Consider the following 16,071-nt stretch of genomic DNA (forward strand, 5'->3'; position numbering starts at 1 on the left):
TGGCATCAGAAGCTGCTGAATGCTCTCTGCATACTAAATCTTCAGGAGTTACAAGCCCTCCCCACTAAGTCCTCACTTGTTGTATGTGCTTGAAGGGTCTCATGTGAGTTGCAGGTATAGCAGTTGGTTCTTGGCTTTGGGATTATTTCCTTGGGAAAAAGGAATCTGTCACTAAGTCACAATAATGATATGAAATATCAATCAAGATTGAGAATTTGCCACAAGTCTTCAAAGTATGTACTGAATTAGTGCTTACCTCACCTACGCATTTTGGTGCCTTGATTTCTTTTCATCCTTCCTTATTTTCTGTATTTTGTACTTCTGGGATGGCCATCATTAAGTTAAGGATGCTCTCAGGAGAATTTTTTAAAATATATTTCAAGAAATAAAATGTAGTGTGTCATTAAAATAAATGTTATGTGAGAGGAAAATAAGAATTCTAACCAGGATTAATGATTAGGAGATTTTCATTTGTTTGTTTTTTTTTAAGAACATTTTGCATCTGTTTGGTTTAGTGCTTTAGGTAACATTGATTTGTTATTTCTATCAGATATGTTATTTCCATTTCTTTTCGTGTCCTACAAAGAGCTTGTATGCTGCCTTTAGTTTGAAGACAGTTGGACTCTAGATGATCTTATAGGTTGTTTCCAACCTTGTGATTCTATGATTCTATTATGGCTTAGTGCTGGTGGTGGCAATGGTGATGAGAAGACGGTTGGACTAGATGATCTTATAGGTTGTTTCCAACCTTGTGATTCTATGATTCTAAATTAATTTCTCCTGAGGTAAATAATATGCCTCTTTAACCAGAAATAGATTGATGTATAAAACACAGTCGTGTATAAAACATTCCTGGGGTTGGTAGAAATGGTAGATGGTTTGAAAAGTAAAGTTTCTAGGATGAGAGATGTTCAAAAATCAGCCTTTTCTTAATGTTTGTTACATTCAAAAGATGTCAAATGTGAGATAAACAATGCATTTCTGCTCGGCCTGTTGTTGTTTGTCAGAAAGGGGTTCTTGGCTGTTACACTCATGTGAGTTAAAATTGCTGATGATCTTCACTCCTGGCTTTTAGATCAATGGGCCCGTGTGATTATAATATGTGTTGCTCCACAATTCAAAACAGCAAAGGAGGTATTTAATGTTGTTGTTAAAATAATCTGTACATATATGTAACGTAGGATTGCTACTAATAAATCCCGCATCTGGGATTAGATGGTTCATAAGAGAAGGTCCTTCCTTAGCTTTCTAGTCATGTCCCTGTTGCATCCTAAGATTAAGTGGCTTAACTTTCTCTTTCACCTTCCTTTTTTCATGTCTTTCACCTGTTTGGTACAGTGAGAATAGAGTTGAGTTGCTAACTGATCTCAACAGCCCCTTTGACTCTCCACCCTCTCCTCCCACTGACAGCCCAGTAATGAAGCACTGTGTGGTGGATCCTCCAGCACTCTGCTGCTTGCTTCCCTGCAGTCTTGTATGTGTTAAAGGATAAAATGTTAAAAGGGTTGTGATGTGTTATGAATTTGTTTCTTTAACTGAAATTTTAACCATGTCAATAGAAGGCAGCTTAAATAACCTTTTAGCTTCTAAAAATTTCAGGGATGTATAAATAAATTATCTAGTTAAAAAAGAGAGAACCCCATCCCCTTCTGATATAACCACACCAAAGCAGTCAGCCATTGTCTTGACTGTATTGTGTTGAATACTGTTGTAACATTTTGAAGGAGATTTTTGACTTTTAGCAAAGGTTTTAGGAAATCAGCCAACCAACCCAAAAACCACACAGCCATTCACATTGCATATCCCCAAGAAAGAGCATTCCTTCAGACCTGAGCAGTTTGGTATCTTGCATCTTGTTTACTGCTTCAGTTTAGGTAGAATGTAAGAGCTGTATCATATTGTTTTTCCAGGCTTAATTCAGTTGCTTAAAAATAAATCTTTCCTGCCATTTGAGACAGAATGGAACATCTGAAGGCTGCTGCATGGGGCTTACAGATGTGATCTGCAGATGTGGGCTACCTTCTGGATTAGTAGCTAGAGGCCAGTGTAAATAACACAGACCACATCAAAAGGCTTTAGATACCTGTTAAATACATGTCACCTTTATGTTTTAAAGGTGTAAAGCACCTTTGAAGTCAAAGGGAAAGGGAGCATCAGCATTATTTAAGTACTTCACGTAAACAATTAAAACTGAGTCAGTCTGCATAGTAAGAATTGTGTATGTCAGTTGTTTCCTACATTTCCCACACTTAGTAAAGTTAATGTAACTTATTGCAGTTGGAGAATGATTTTCTTATTAACAATTTGAAGCAGCTATCTCTTTCTTGCTTTGGGAATAACATGTGAACAGACACAAATGGAAAAGAAAAAAAAAAACCCTCATATTTTGTAGAACATTTAATTCTGATATAGCCATGTCACCCCATCTCCCATAAAACACTATTTCACTGTTTGATACGATTATTTAAACGGTAATGAAAAAATGAGGTTTTGAAAATAATATCTACTTGAGAAGACAGTGTGTGGATTTTTATTTAAGTATATAAAATAAAGCACGTGTGTAGGGAATTGCACATAGGAATATATCAAAGCCATTCACAGAAATGCAAGGAATTCAAGCTGTTTTAGGAAATAAAGCCTACTGTAACTAAGAAATGTGTTCATGCGCTATGAACCTCTTGTGAAGAAAATCTTACACTTGTTCCAGGTGGAATAAAAGGTTTTCTTCCAACCAGGTGTTGCCTGTGTTAAGAGCCACGTAAGTTTCAGCTCTTAATTTTTTCAGCAAATGATCTAAATGCAGCATACAAGAGCATCCATTTGGGAGATCTCCTCGACTTAGTGAAGTCTGACAGCATGAAAAAAGGCTTGGAAGTGTTTGCATTTTCTTCACACTTGCTGAGCAAACTGACAAAACATTAAGCAACACAAGTGTTAACACTATTTGTTTACTATGAAATGCTAGGTTTTGCTGCAAGAGCAGAAAATAGCTGTAGTGAAATATCACATGGTACAGCTAAAGAATCTCTTGGGAGATTTACAAAAAAAGCTAACAAGGAAAGAATCAGCAGAGGAAAGATTTGTCAGCCAGCTGCTTACTTCTAAATTTGTGATCTACAAAAGGGAACGAGAGAGTAATTGCACAAGAATTTATGCATGTCTGCTAAAATGTGCTTTAATGTCGTTGTCTGGAACATCATCGTATACAAATAGAATATGAATTATATAAATTTCAAGACCATTGCATTCCATTTCAAACAGTACCTGGATCCAAGCATTTTGTGGAAATAAAATATAGAAGCAAAAATATCTATTTTATGTAGGAGAGATAAGGAAGAACAACTTTATCCCCTTAGCTCTTTATAAGAACAGATGGTTTGAAACAAATGACTTTTTTATATATGCCAAGCCTACTTTCCCTAATACGTTAGCCACTCTCCATAAAATGTAACTTTCTGTTAATCTCTTTAATATATTTATTTCTCAGTAATCCTTAGCCATTTATTGTTTTCTCACCTGTGAAGCACAGAAGAAAAGGAACTTTGAACTACTTTTATGCCATTTTATAAGTGGTCCAGCTGGTGATTAGGCACAAGTGGTGTTCCCCAGGGGTTGGTACTGGGGCCTGTCCTCTTCCGTATGTTCATGGATGACCTGGATGAGGGCACTGAGTTCACCCTCACTAAGTTGCAGGTTACACCAACCTGGCAGGAAGTGTCGATCTAGCTGGGGGTAGCAAGGCCCTACAAAGGGATTTGGACAGGTTCAGGCAGCAGCTGAGGGATCTGGGATTGTTAAGTCTGGAGAAGAGGAGGCTCAAGGGTGACCGTATGGCTCTCTACAATAGCTGAAGAGAGGTTGTGGTGAGGTGAGGGTTGGCCTCTTCTCCCATTTAACGAGCAGGAAATTGTCTCAAGTTGCACCAGAAGAAATTTAGGTTGAACATGAGGAAATACTTCTACAAGTGTGTGATCAGATGCTGGAAGAGGCTGTCCAGGGAAGCGGTGGAGTCACCGACTCTGGAGGTATTCAAGAAATGTGTACATCAAAGAATCATACAATGGCTTGGGTTGGAAATGACCCCAAGAATCAAGTTCCAACCCCCTTGCCACAGACGGCCACCAGCCTCCAGAAGATGCTGTATATGGTTTAGTGGGAAATTGGTGATAGGTGGTTGGTTGATGGGTGGACTGGATAGTCTTTGAGGTCTTTTCCAACCTTGGTGATACTATCATTCTGTTATGTGTATGGTCAAGTCGGTATTTATCTGGAGACTAAGGGCTCTTGTGGAATCCCCCCCTCAGGAACTGAGGTCTCTCAGAACTCATTACTATGTGTGTATATATATGTGTATACACACACAAGATAAAGATTCTCTTATTAGGAAGCCATGAGATTTTTACTGGGAAGTGAAAATTACACAGATTTACAGTTGAAAATTGTGTCTTGTTTAGTTGTGTGTCTGGAGATGGATTTTGAAGCCTGGTTTTTGGGTACTGACATTTGAAAATGTTAGCCTTTGCCTAGAAATTATTCCATGATAAATCTGTTCAATTAACAGAATATTCTGTCCAAGTATCTGTCATAGCTAACAGAACGAAAAGTGAGGTAGTGTCATATATTCCAGTTATTTCCTATGTTTTCTGACTTTCTTTCTGCTTTGGTTTTCTTTGCTAGGGATCAAGGTGGGTAGGGTAATGGTTCCAGAGATTTTTCTCTGTATTTCTGACCTAATGAAGCAGCCAGGGTTGTTAAAAGTGCTAGGCAATTCTCTAGATGCAAGAAATTTCTTAGGTAAGGCAGTGGTTTTGTTACTTGTATGGAACTTGCATTGTTTTCTTTTCAGCAAACTTAGTGCTGAAAAGGTTAGGATGTTGTAGGGTTGAAACAAAATTGAAGATACAAAAAATTAATCTGACATTGTATGTCTTTCTTCTTTTCTTTCTTTTTCTTTTTTTTTTTTTTCTTCCAATGGACATTCTAAACTTTTTAGATATTTCAATTTATTTTTATTTCTAATTTTTATTCTCCTCCCATTTATTTTTCTTTCATTGAGAGGTATGTAAAGCTAAAAAAGCATACAAGAGAGGTGGAAATGGAAACATAATAAAGAGAACAGCGGGATGAAGTAGATGAACTACCAAGACCCCTTACAAACAGTGTTATTCTTAAAGATCCCGTGCTCAATTATTTCAACATTTCTTCTCAATTATCAATTAATTAAATTATCAGGAATTATGGAAATTGTTTCATCAGCATGTATGCAGGTGTAGGAACTCAATGGAAATGATTGAATATTAAAAAAAAAAAAAAAAAAAACTTTTTTTTTTTTTTTTTGTAGGTTGTGTGTGGTTTTGGTAATTAACAAAGTATCTGAACCTGTGCTGTAGGAGCCTGGTGATCCATGCCTGTGGTACTCTTGACACCTTTCTAAATCACATATTAAATCACATAGTAAATGTTTGTAGCCTCCTTCTGGACTGCTTCCAGTAGTACCCCGTGTGAACGATGGAGCCCAGAACTCGTTCTTAGTTTTCCTCACAGACCATGCTGTATGTGGAGTGATTCAAAATGCAGTTAAAAATATAATTAAACACAAGTATTTTGCAGTTAAGTGACAGTTTTCAATTGTCTGTTGCTTAATGGAGGTAAAATATGCCAGATTAATCATAGCATCACAGCATATCCTTAGTAAGAAGGGACTCACAGGTATTATGGCATCCAACTCATGAAGTTCAGTCTATATCCTGATAAATTCTTATCATTGTGGTGATCCAAAAATATTACTACTGGAGAATATATAGTCAAGACAGAAGTTGATTTTATGTTTAGATTTTTAATCTGCTTCTTTTATGAACTTTTCCAAAGTTGTTACTAAGTCATTTTATTTTGAGTGAGAAGTGGTTTCCAAGTTCAATTTCTCCCTGTCTACAGATCAATAATTTGATATTCCTTTTGATACAAAGTAGATTTTTTTTTTTAATGCCTCCCATTCTTAGTTTAAAGTCACTGTCATAGTAATAAATGAAAAATTTAATACATAGAACAATGCATTTAAAACATATGTTAATGAAAAATATTATTAAATGGTTCCTGTCATTTACAGTAGTAAGAATAAAGGTGGAATAGAGTTCATACTTTTTTTTTTTTGTATTACAAACTTCAGCTTTGTATCCTTGTACCAGAGTAAGCCACCAACACTCACACGTTTTTATTCTGTTGTGCAGTACAACTTTAGAAATAGAGAAAATTTAATTATGCATGTATTTCTTATGAAAATGCAGATTTCATTCTTATCTTTTGAGGCTCTATATCTTCTGGCAAATGTCCTTTGTGTTTGGTGATACATAGGAGAATGCTGTTTTTTTAAAACAAACAAGATTTTGCTATTCTATTTCTCCCAAACTAGAAGCCTTTATTCTTCTGTTCTTTCCCAATGGGAGGTGGAAATCTAAATGGAAAGTAGACAGCAATGAAGCTCCACTGTCTATTCATTCCTCCTACTCTCAAACCCTAAACGAGTGGGAATAGTGGAACTCAAAGACAATTGTCAGTCTTAAACTGATGAATGAGATGTTTTACTGAATCACGTCTGTCACAGCTTGGCATGTGTTTATTTAAATCCAGCTTTGATACCCTGTCTCTGTTGTAATGGAGTATCTTCATGTCAGACTCCACCTTCCTGCCTAAACAAAGGAAACCTGCGTGAGATGGGCAAAGCGAATGGGACTGTGAAGCTAAAAACAGAACTGGAGTACAGTATTATGAAAAATCTGGACCACTGAATCCAAACCTTTATTGTAGATGCTAATAGTGCCCAACACCATTTCATTAAAAAAAAAAAAAAAAAAAAAAAAAAAAAACCTTTAAATAAATATTTTTCCTCCCACAAGGGATCTTTTCTAGATCCACACTCCTTTGATGTGTAGAAGACTTCATTTGAACTTATTTATAGACAGCTCCCGCCTACTTGTGTTGAAGCATTCCCCTTCCATGGAGCCTTTTTCCTTCTGGTATCTTTCTAGGGAACACAATTCTTTCCTTTCTCTTCTTTTCTCTCTTCCCGAAGATTTCCTACTGTTGAGCAAAGTAAGCCAAGACCATTTTGGTCTAATCTTCCTCTTAATTATTCTGTCAATACTTCTGTATCCTTCCTCTGGTAAGGTTATTTTTATTATTAATAGAGTGAATATTAATAAAGTGAATGGATTATTCATGTAAATAATTTTTGAAGGATTAGGCAGAAAATTAATTGCTGGTATAGCATCAAAGTCAACGCTTACATGATACAGTCCTGTGTCATGCGTATGCAGCACGTATTATTTATTGAAAAAACTATTTTGTCTTCCTTGCTTAATGCATTAATAATTTTTCAATATTTGCAATACTGATTTGTTTTAAGGAGATGTCACTATCAGTACTTAAAAGGAATAACTGGGGACAGGAATCATATGTGAATACTGGAAATGCTGCAGTGTATTTCCTGACTGTTTGGCCTGTCTCTGTTCCTCGTTGGACAGAAGAGTGAGAAGGAGGTACACTGAGGGTATGTCGTCCAGAGTTTGGATCTGAAGATTTGACTATAGCTTAGCACAGGTAGGCATCCTGCCGTGGGCATCATATTGAACAGTAAAGTTGGGTCCCACCCTTCTGAAATCCATGTCTTGATGCTGTTTTATTAGCATAACTTTATTCTGCTGTTTAACCTCTTGTTAACAACTTATAAAAATATTTTCCATGTATAGAATACTAACTATAAAGCAAGCAAACAAACAAGATGACTGGAAAGGAGTAAATTAGCTGGTCAGTGAAGAAGGCACAGTAGACCATAGGAGCACAGTCTGATGCTTGAGTTGTTTTTATTTTTTTAAGCAAAAAAACCTTTCTGTGATAGAAAAGCATTAGGTTACTTTCTTGCGGAACAGAAGAACCGTGTTGATATTCTGTTTGGAAGAGGTTGTTCTGGTATAGGTATGATATTAGCATTGAACACATTGATTTTGTGAAAATGTAGGTGCTTTGCAAGATGTCTTTGATCATAGAATCATAGAATCACCAAGGTTGGAAAAGACCTAAAAGATCATCCAGTCCAACCGTTCACCTATTCCCAATAGCTCCCACTCAACCATGTCCCTCAATACAACATCCAGCCTTTCCTTGAACACCCCCAGGCTCGGTGATTCCACCACCTCCCTGGGCATCCACTGCAGTGCCTGACCACCCTTTCTGACAAGTAATACTTCCTCATGTACAGCCTGAATCTCCCCTGCCGTAGCTTGAAACCATTCCCTCTGGTCCTATCACTAATGACACGAGAGAAGAGGCCGACCCCCAGCTCCCTACAACCTCCCTTCAGGAAGTTATAGATGGGACTGGCTGTCCTGACTAGATGATCAGTTTGACTTCTAGGAAATCAGAGGTTCAGTGAAAAGTTTAGGAAAGGTTTTCTATGTCACTGAAGTTGAGTGGTGGTAAGCTGCTTGCTGTGCTGTCTGGAACTCATACAAGATGATGTGGTTGCAAGGGTAAGAGTGTTTTGGGCTAGATCTTCAGGTGGTTACCTGAATAAATACATTTATTGCTGTTGAAGCTGTTACCATATTCAAGAGAAGTTTCCTGGGAATTTTTTTAACCTGAGATGAGACAGAATTATTAACTTTCATACTGTTGAGTCCTAGATACTAAAACAAATACATTGGGGTCTTTCTTACTTGGGGTGTTTGTATGATGTTTTCATTCTTTCTCCCGTTAGAAAACAAAAGCTGAGTTTCCTCCTTCTTTTTATGTTTAGTTTGGTCTTTACTCAATAAAATACAGTCATATGCAGATATGCAATTTTCAGTCTCACCTAGCTTGTGGTACTAAAAGTCAGATGTGCTGTGAAGCACTTTATTTTGCTCTCTTTAGTCTATCCCATCATAAAATCTGTCTTGAAATGGTCTTACCAGCAATGTTTTCAACTGTTAATTGATATCTTGTTAGAGAATTTAGTATACTAGAAGATTATTTTTCACATCTAAGATTTGTTGCCCCTAGTCGAAGCCTTCTGTATGGTTGCCCCACTGTCAGGAATCATAATTCTATTCCAGCAGAATAACATATAAATACCATTTTGTGGATTTTGTTATTCTGTCTCTCCACCTCCTCAACAAGATAGTCAAGAGGGAGATACTAATTCTAGTCTACTTCAGGCTTCAGTAGAAACCTTCTTTTCAGTGGTAGAAAGATCAGAACATTGCTGTTTTATGGAAATTTAAACATCTAGATTAATAAACTGATCCCATAAAGACAGTTTCAATTTAATTGTTTTGTTTGTTCTGAACAATGAAGAGGGCTTTACTTTCATTCTGACCTAGTATCAGAAGTAGTAAGTTAGTCTATTAATTCATTCCTTCATTTATAAGGCAAAATAATAAATACTGCTGCAAAATATTGAGAAGTCTAAAATACAGGTAGCATGCGCCAGTTGCGAAGGTTTTTCTCTAATATGTCAAATGTGCACTTATAAATATCCTGTTTTGTGGGACCTTGATTTGCACTCATTGTAGTGGTTTGCTTCTGTGTCTCCTGTGTTGCAGCTATATTTTTGTCCTTAAATGAAATTTGGTGCCTGTTCCCTGTATGACCCTTCTAGAGAGCTTTTTTCAGCAGCAACAGTCATTCTGCAGTCAGTACTATTTGTTCTGATATTTAGCAAAGAAATGTGAGCAGTATCTCCTCTGAATGCATCAGAAGTGCCTTTTTCCAAAGTAAATACTAATTCTTTTAAAAAATCTAACTATATTCTCCAGCTGAAACTCTTTGATAACTAAATAGGGTCAACTTATTTACCCTTCTGTTGTAAACCAATAAGTTTTATTTGCGTGCGGCCGTGGTTTTCTTGGCCTTGCTTGTTTTTGTGGGGGCAGGGAGTTATCCTATGCAATTCAAAAATTATTATTCATCATTTTCTACTGTATTCCATTAAATCATATTGTTGTGTGAACAGTACCATACTCGTTCAAAACAGTTGTGCATGTAAACAGCTTTACTTCAGCAGATTTGGTAGTTTTTAATTAAGCACGTAGGTAGGGGTTTTATTAGAATGTGTCACAAATCAGTACTGAATTGTAGAATCTTTCTGAAGATTCTCTGTTTCTTCAGTCTTGTTTTCTTGTCTCCAAAGTTTATTCTGCTGAGGAAGTCATGGAAGTAGATGCATATCCCTTACCATGGCCACAGTTGCTAAGAACTGATTATAGTGATTATTCAGGGTTCTGTGTGGAAATGATAATGTGAATAGGAATTCGTATCACGTATCTGACATTTATGAAGTGGTGGGGATCATTAAGAAGTATATCCAGATCACAGATCCCACCATTTACCACACATATATTTCATGCCCTGTATGGCATGGGGAACTGGCAGTGTCATCCATAGTTCAGCTTTACTGACGTTTCCAGTTGCTTTATTTTAGTTCAGTCCTTAGGCTGATATTTTTAACTTGAGATGAATTGCCTGAAGCTGACATTTTTGGGGAGTTTGAGATGAAACATTTCAGCCATACCTGAGAGCAGTACAGGCATAAAAGTGACTACTTTTTCTTAAAATAAAATAAAGTTACCCTGATCATTTTATTGGCATCAGCTTCATGCTTAGGAACAAAGATTAAAAATAAATGAAAAGCCTCTGAAAACTATCCTGAGCTTCCTTTTCCATAGGTTTTTGAGATCTATTCTCATGAATGAGTCTGCACAGCACTGAGGAGGTGTATTAATAAAACTCAGAAACTGAGCTGAAGACTTTTTTCTGAAATGCAGTTGTGGATCCTCACTTCATTCAGGCAGAATAGTTCATTTCTGCTATTTGGTCAGAAATACATTTATTTTCATACAACTGGTGCCTCGGCATGCTAGCAAGCTATGAACAAGTGACTTCCCCAAAAAAGATCTGTGAATCACAGAATAATGTTTATTACTTACGGAGCATCATAGAATTCTCTTGGTGAACCAGTAAATGCGAGTTGGCATTTTCTGCCTCTATATTGTATACAGTGTAGAACTTTATACCTGTTGTTTGTTTGTTTGTTTTTTAATTTAATGATTTTGCAGCATTCTTTCCCATAAATAGCAATCGTCTTCAGCTGAGGCATACAGTGCCATAGAAAGATTTCTGCAGTTTTAGCAATGTAAGACGTTGAGGTCCGTTGCAGTAAGAAGCACACCTGCTGCTTCACAATTAGAAGAAATAGTTCAACTGTTTTGATTTCTTCAAAACATACAGCCATCTCTAGGGAATGCAGCAACTGATTAAGATTAGTAGATCATTAAGGAAAAAAAAAACCTGTAAAAAAAACAGCAACAACAAACTTAAATATTTTGAATAAATATAGAAGAATAAATCATGATATAATTATTGGCATAAATAAGATACGTTGAGGGTTTTCTCCAGAAATAGAAGACTGTTTAGTTTTCTATAACATTTTGTTGAAAAAATATCTTATTTTTACAATGGGAAGAAGACAAAACTGTTCAACATTTGTCATTTCATTTCTCCTTGAACTACTTATCTTAAGGACAAAGGAGTTGCAAGAATTGCAATGTTCTGATAGCAAAGACAACACACAAAGAAGATATTACACACACACACGGGTGAACTAAAGAGGATAAAGGCCTTTTTCCTCGATCTTGACCCTGAATAGTCTTTTGTACAGTGCTGTGGGTGTTTGTGGAATTTTATTTCATTATTTTATATATTTTTAAGGCTGGAGAGTGAGAACATTTGTGTGCTGACCTGAACAAATGTGTAGAAAAAGCCTGGTGCTGGGAGGTATTATGGATAAGTTCGGTTTGTGAAATGTCAGTGTGGGTGGTTGTGAGATGATTGAAAGGAGGTATGTCATGAATTCTTTATAAAGACAAACATACCCCAAGCTCCATAACATTTGTGAGAATTGTTCATAGATGGTATGAATAATTGTCTTTGGAATTGGAGCTGTGGTATGTCCTATTATTGTAGCTCTGCAAACTCAGAGAGAAATCAATGCTCCCTGATTCTTTTTGAGTATTTTATTTGTTAAGGATTGGCATGCTGCTTTGCTTCAAAGCTCTATTAGGTCCCCGATGTAACAAAAAGGAAATATTACTAAATTTGCATAATGAAATTCCAGTTGAAAGGTTATTTTAACAGAAAGAGAGCCCTAATGAAATATCAGAAGGAGTAAAATGAAAGAATCTGTTTTCCTAAAACTATTGTCAAGAAAACAAAAAGATTCTGCGCAGGGAAAAGGCTTTCCATTAAACAGGTATGACAGAGAAGCAACCTGGCCTTCCTGGCACATTGAAAGTGCAGCACAGAGTAAATGACAGAGGTGAGTTGCCTTCTACGTTTCTTCTGATATAACCTCTGCTCAGCATAACTATTTTCATCCTTGGTGTAGCTCTAAGAGAGTTGGTGCAAAGCTGTAACAGTCAGCAGAGTATGATCATTTGGGGAAAGAAATACAGAGAAATTCTGCCTCTGGAATGGTGACCCTTTTAGCAGATGTTCATTTTTGACAGGTAGAATGTGATGGATATTCCTGTAAGTTTTTAAAAGCATAACCGCCTCCTGTTTTTCAGTCACTGTTAGGCTGGCAATGTGTAGATTAAACACTGTAATGTGTAAAGTGTAGATGCAATATGTAGATTACAGTTATGTAGACTGCATAGGTCAGTTAGGAGCTACGTTTCAGGGAAAAAAGAAAAAGAAAAAGAGGATTGTAACTTTCCTGTCCTTAGGAGGGGAAGTCAGACACCTCTGATAATTTCTGGATAGAAATATCTCTGAAGCTTTGAAAAGAAATTAGTAGACGCTGCATTTCTAACCTGCTGAGTGATGAAGATGGAATTATTCCATCTATGAGTACGTCTGTATTGCCATCAAGCAGACTGCTTCATATCTGCATTGCTTGGGGGTATCCTTTAAAATGAAAGTTAGGATGAGTAAAATGCTGGATTTTACTCCCTGGTTCTCCTTTATATAGCAGAGTAGATACAGCCTGCAGAAAAACAGATACCACAAATTGTGTATGGGGCAAGTAGTCCAGCAAAATGAATTTCCATTTATTTGAGCTGATTTCCTGGGAAATGAGCTATTGAAGCTTTAAGATTAGGGGCAAGACAGACTTTTTTTTTTTTCTCTTCTTTTAAGGCCTCAAAATATTCTGAAAATTCTTGCAGTTACAATTCTGAAAACTGAAGATATATTGAATGCATATATATTTTTAAAATTTCAGGAAAAACTGACTTTTGCAGATGTAAAATAATTTCTGGGCTGACTTTTAAGTAAGTGGTAACCAGGAGCAGTATCTGTGCTATTGAGTTAATTTTCAGTTATCATGAAGTGCTGCATATTTTTGTCAGCTTGGCATCACTATGGAAATATGACTTTCAGAAGGAACCAAAAATACTTGCTCTTTTAGTGAGTAACAATTTGAAACATAACTATATATAGGACAAACAGCTTTTTTAAAAAAGTCCTCATATACATCACTTAGGAGATAGTATATGCCAAGAAGGAGATCGGAATTAATTTTCAATTTACTAGCTTTGGGATCAGTTAAGGACCTGTGTTAAATCACAGCATGGCCTGGGTTGCAAAGGAGCACAATGCTCATCCAGTTCCAACCCCTGCTGTGTGCAGGTCGCCAACCAGCAGCCCAGGCTGCCCAGAGCCACATCCAGCGTGGCCTCGAATACCTGCAGGGATGGGGCATCTACAGCCTCCTTGGGCAACCTGTGCCAGTGCCTCACCACCCTCTGTCTGAAAAACTGCCTCCTCACATCCAACCTAAACCTCCCCTGTCTCACTTTAAGACCATTCCCCCTTATCCTGTCACTATCCACTCTCATAAATAGCTGTTCCCTCTGCTGTTTACATGCTCCCTTCAAGTACTGAAAGGCTGCAATGAGGTTTCCTTGGAGCCTTCTCTTCTCTAAGCTAAACAATCCTTTCCTTGTAGGAGAGGACTCAGATTTGTTCCACCATTACAGTGAGACAGAAACCTCTCCCCACACCCTCATCTAGAGGCTCATGGTCCTGGCAGACATGGGAAGCCTGACCACTTGTGAAGACTGAGGCAAAGCACTCATTGAGCACCTCAGATTTCCTATGTCTGAGGAAGCCAGCTCCCCATTACCTTCCATCGGGGGGAACACTTTCCTTGATCCATCTCCTCCTGCCTACCTACCTCTAGAACCTTATCTTTCACATCGCTTGCCAAGTTCAGCTCTATTTGTGCCTTGGCTTTCCTAATCCTATCTCTACACACACAGACAACAGCCCTGTATTCCTCCCAGGCTGCACAACCCTGCTTCCACTTTCTGTGCATTTCCCTCAGTTTAAGCTGCAGAATCCTGCACATCCATGTTTTTAACAGTTATCAGTATGTTTGTGGTTTTCTTTTTTTGTTGGTTGTTTTCTGTTATTACTGCTGCTTTTGTTTGTTTGTTTTCAAAGGCAAAATATGCCAGTGTAAGGTATAACATATTAAAGCAGTATGCAGAAGCATGATAGAGGTCCTCATGAGATAGTTTAGGAGTGATTAGGATGGATAAATGGTTTTCTTGGATGGGCTTCTGGGTTCAGCTTTTCAGCATTGTTTGTTTAAACCCTTCATGTTTCTATAGAAACTTTTCACCTGAGACTTTAAATAGAGGCTCTGCATGTACCCAGAAAGTAAAGTTCTCTGTTGTCTTTGGCTACAAGGTCCTTTTTGACCCAAAGTCAAGTCTGGTAATGCTGAAAAGATCAGAGTTACTCTGAAAGGAAAAGTGATGTAGAGATAACATATAGATGTAGTATTTATCTGTCTTTGATCTTGGTTTATTCTTAGCTTATCTCATTCTCTGTGTAAATAAACTGTCTAAAGCATATACTGCTCCCAAAACTTCGTGTGCTGCATCTACTAGCACAAGAAAATTGTTTTCTTTGCTATTTCTTCAGGGGAAAAAAAATCTAGCTCTTTTAGTTCTGAATGTTCTTGAATTTATTCTATCATGAAGTCATGATAATTGGTAGAATTATGATCAGACACCATAAGGCAAATTCTACCATTATCTGTCAAGATAATACTCCAGTGAAAATATCCGCTTGTGCCAGCTATAGGCAGTTTATCTCTTCAAAATAATTCAGCATCTGTTCTAAGATGTATTCTGTGCTGCATTTTGGATGGAAGTAGCTGGGCTAAGCTGTACTGCACAAGCCAACTGTGTGCAATGGTTGGCCCAATTCAAAAAACCTCTTTCTTCAAAATAAAAATGAAAGTACCAAGCCATGGCTTTTTGATCCCAGTTAGTTTTTCCCTAAGTCTTCCTGTCCAAGTTAGTACAGTCAACTCCAGCTTAGAAAATATTTTGGCTCAAACATTCCACAATTCTTTTTATTTGTGCATTTTCCTCTTGGATTGTTATTTGCTTGGATTGTCCATTGTTCAACAGCTGAAAATGTGTTTCTTAGTTGTTTGTTTGTTTCTCTTGATATGCTGACTTAAATTAACATTTTAAAAAAAATTAGAAGTATTGTTCTTCTGAACAAGTACTTTCAAGTTGCACTTTAAAAAATAAATTAACAATTTATATTCAAATGTGATTAGCTATGGTCTTATGCTAAGGCACTGTACTAAGTTTTGGATCTACTGTGATCTACTGTGTTGCCTTGATTTTATTTTATTTTTTTAAGTATTAGCTTTTTAGCAGGCAGTAAACTGTTTGTTTTCCTGTTATTTGCTACAGAACAGTGAAATGATGTTTTGCTGTGTTTTTTTTTTTTTTCCTGGGTGCAAGTCCCATGCCTACTTGCTTGATGTGTAAAATTCACAATTACGTTCAGCAGACAGGGAATTAAAGGAATATTATGCTATTAGATGCCCTGTAAAGTAGTCCTGAGTTCCTCATTCACTTTGGTTTTGCTCTTTATTGTGTGTCTGTCGTACTTGGGGAGTTGGAAATCTCACATAGTGTTATAAGGTAAGACTAATACAAGTTGTAGTGTTGGTGAAATTGGCCAGAACCAGCTACCTTGCTAAATAAGGACATCAGTTACTTCCTATGA

General features: G+C 37.0%; 1 long non-coding RNA gene across 2 annotated transcripts in view; it reads left to right on the forward strand.

Moving 5' to 3' along the window:
* Nucleotides 1-16,071, forward strand: part of LOC125694523 (uncharacterized) — a 55,552-nt gene that overhangs the window by 31,622 nt on the left and 7,859 nt on the right. Inside the window, exon 1 of one of the 2 annotated variants that reach the window (XR_007377591.1) lies at nt 12,009-12,349. The exons of the other annotated variant lie outside the window; for it this stretch is intronic. This is a non-coding gene — a long non-coding RNA (uncharacterized LOC125694523). Of the gene's footprint in view, nt 1-12,008; nt 12,350-16,071 lie in introns of those variants that run through there. 2 annotated transcript variants of the gene reach the window in all.

The sequence above is a fragment of the Lagopus muta genome, chromosome 6, assembly GCF_023343835.1.
Source record: "Lagopus muta isolate bLagMut1 chromosome 6, bLagMut1 primary, whole genome shotgun sequence".
NCBI classification, from domain to species: Eukaryota; Metazoa; Chordata; class Aves; order Galliformes; family Phasianidae; genus Lagopus; species Lagopus muta.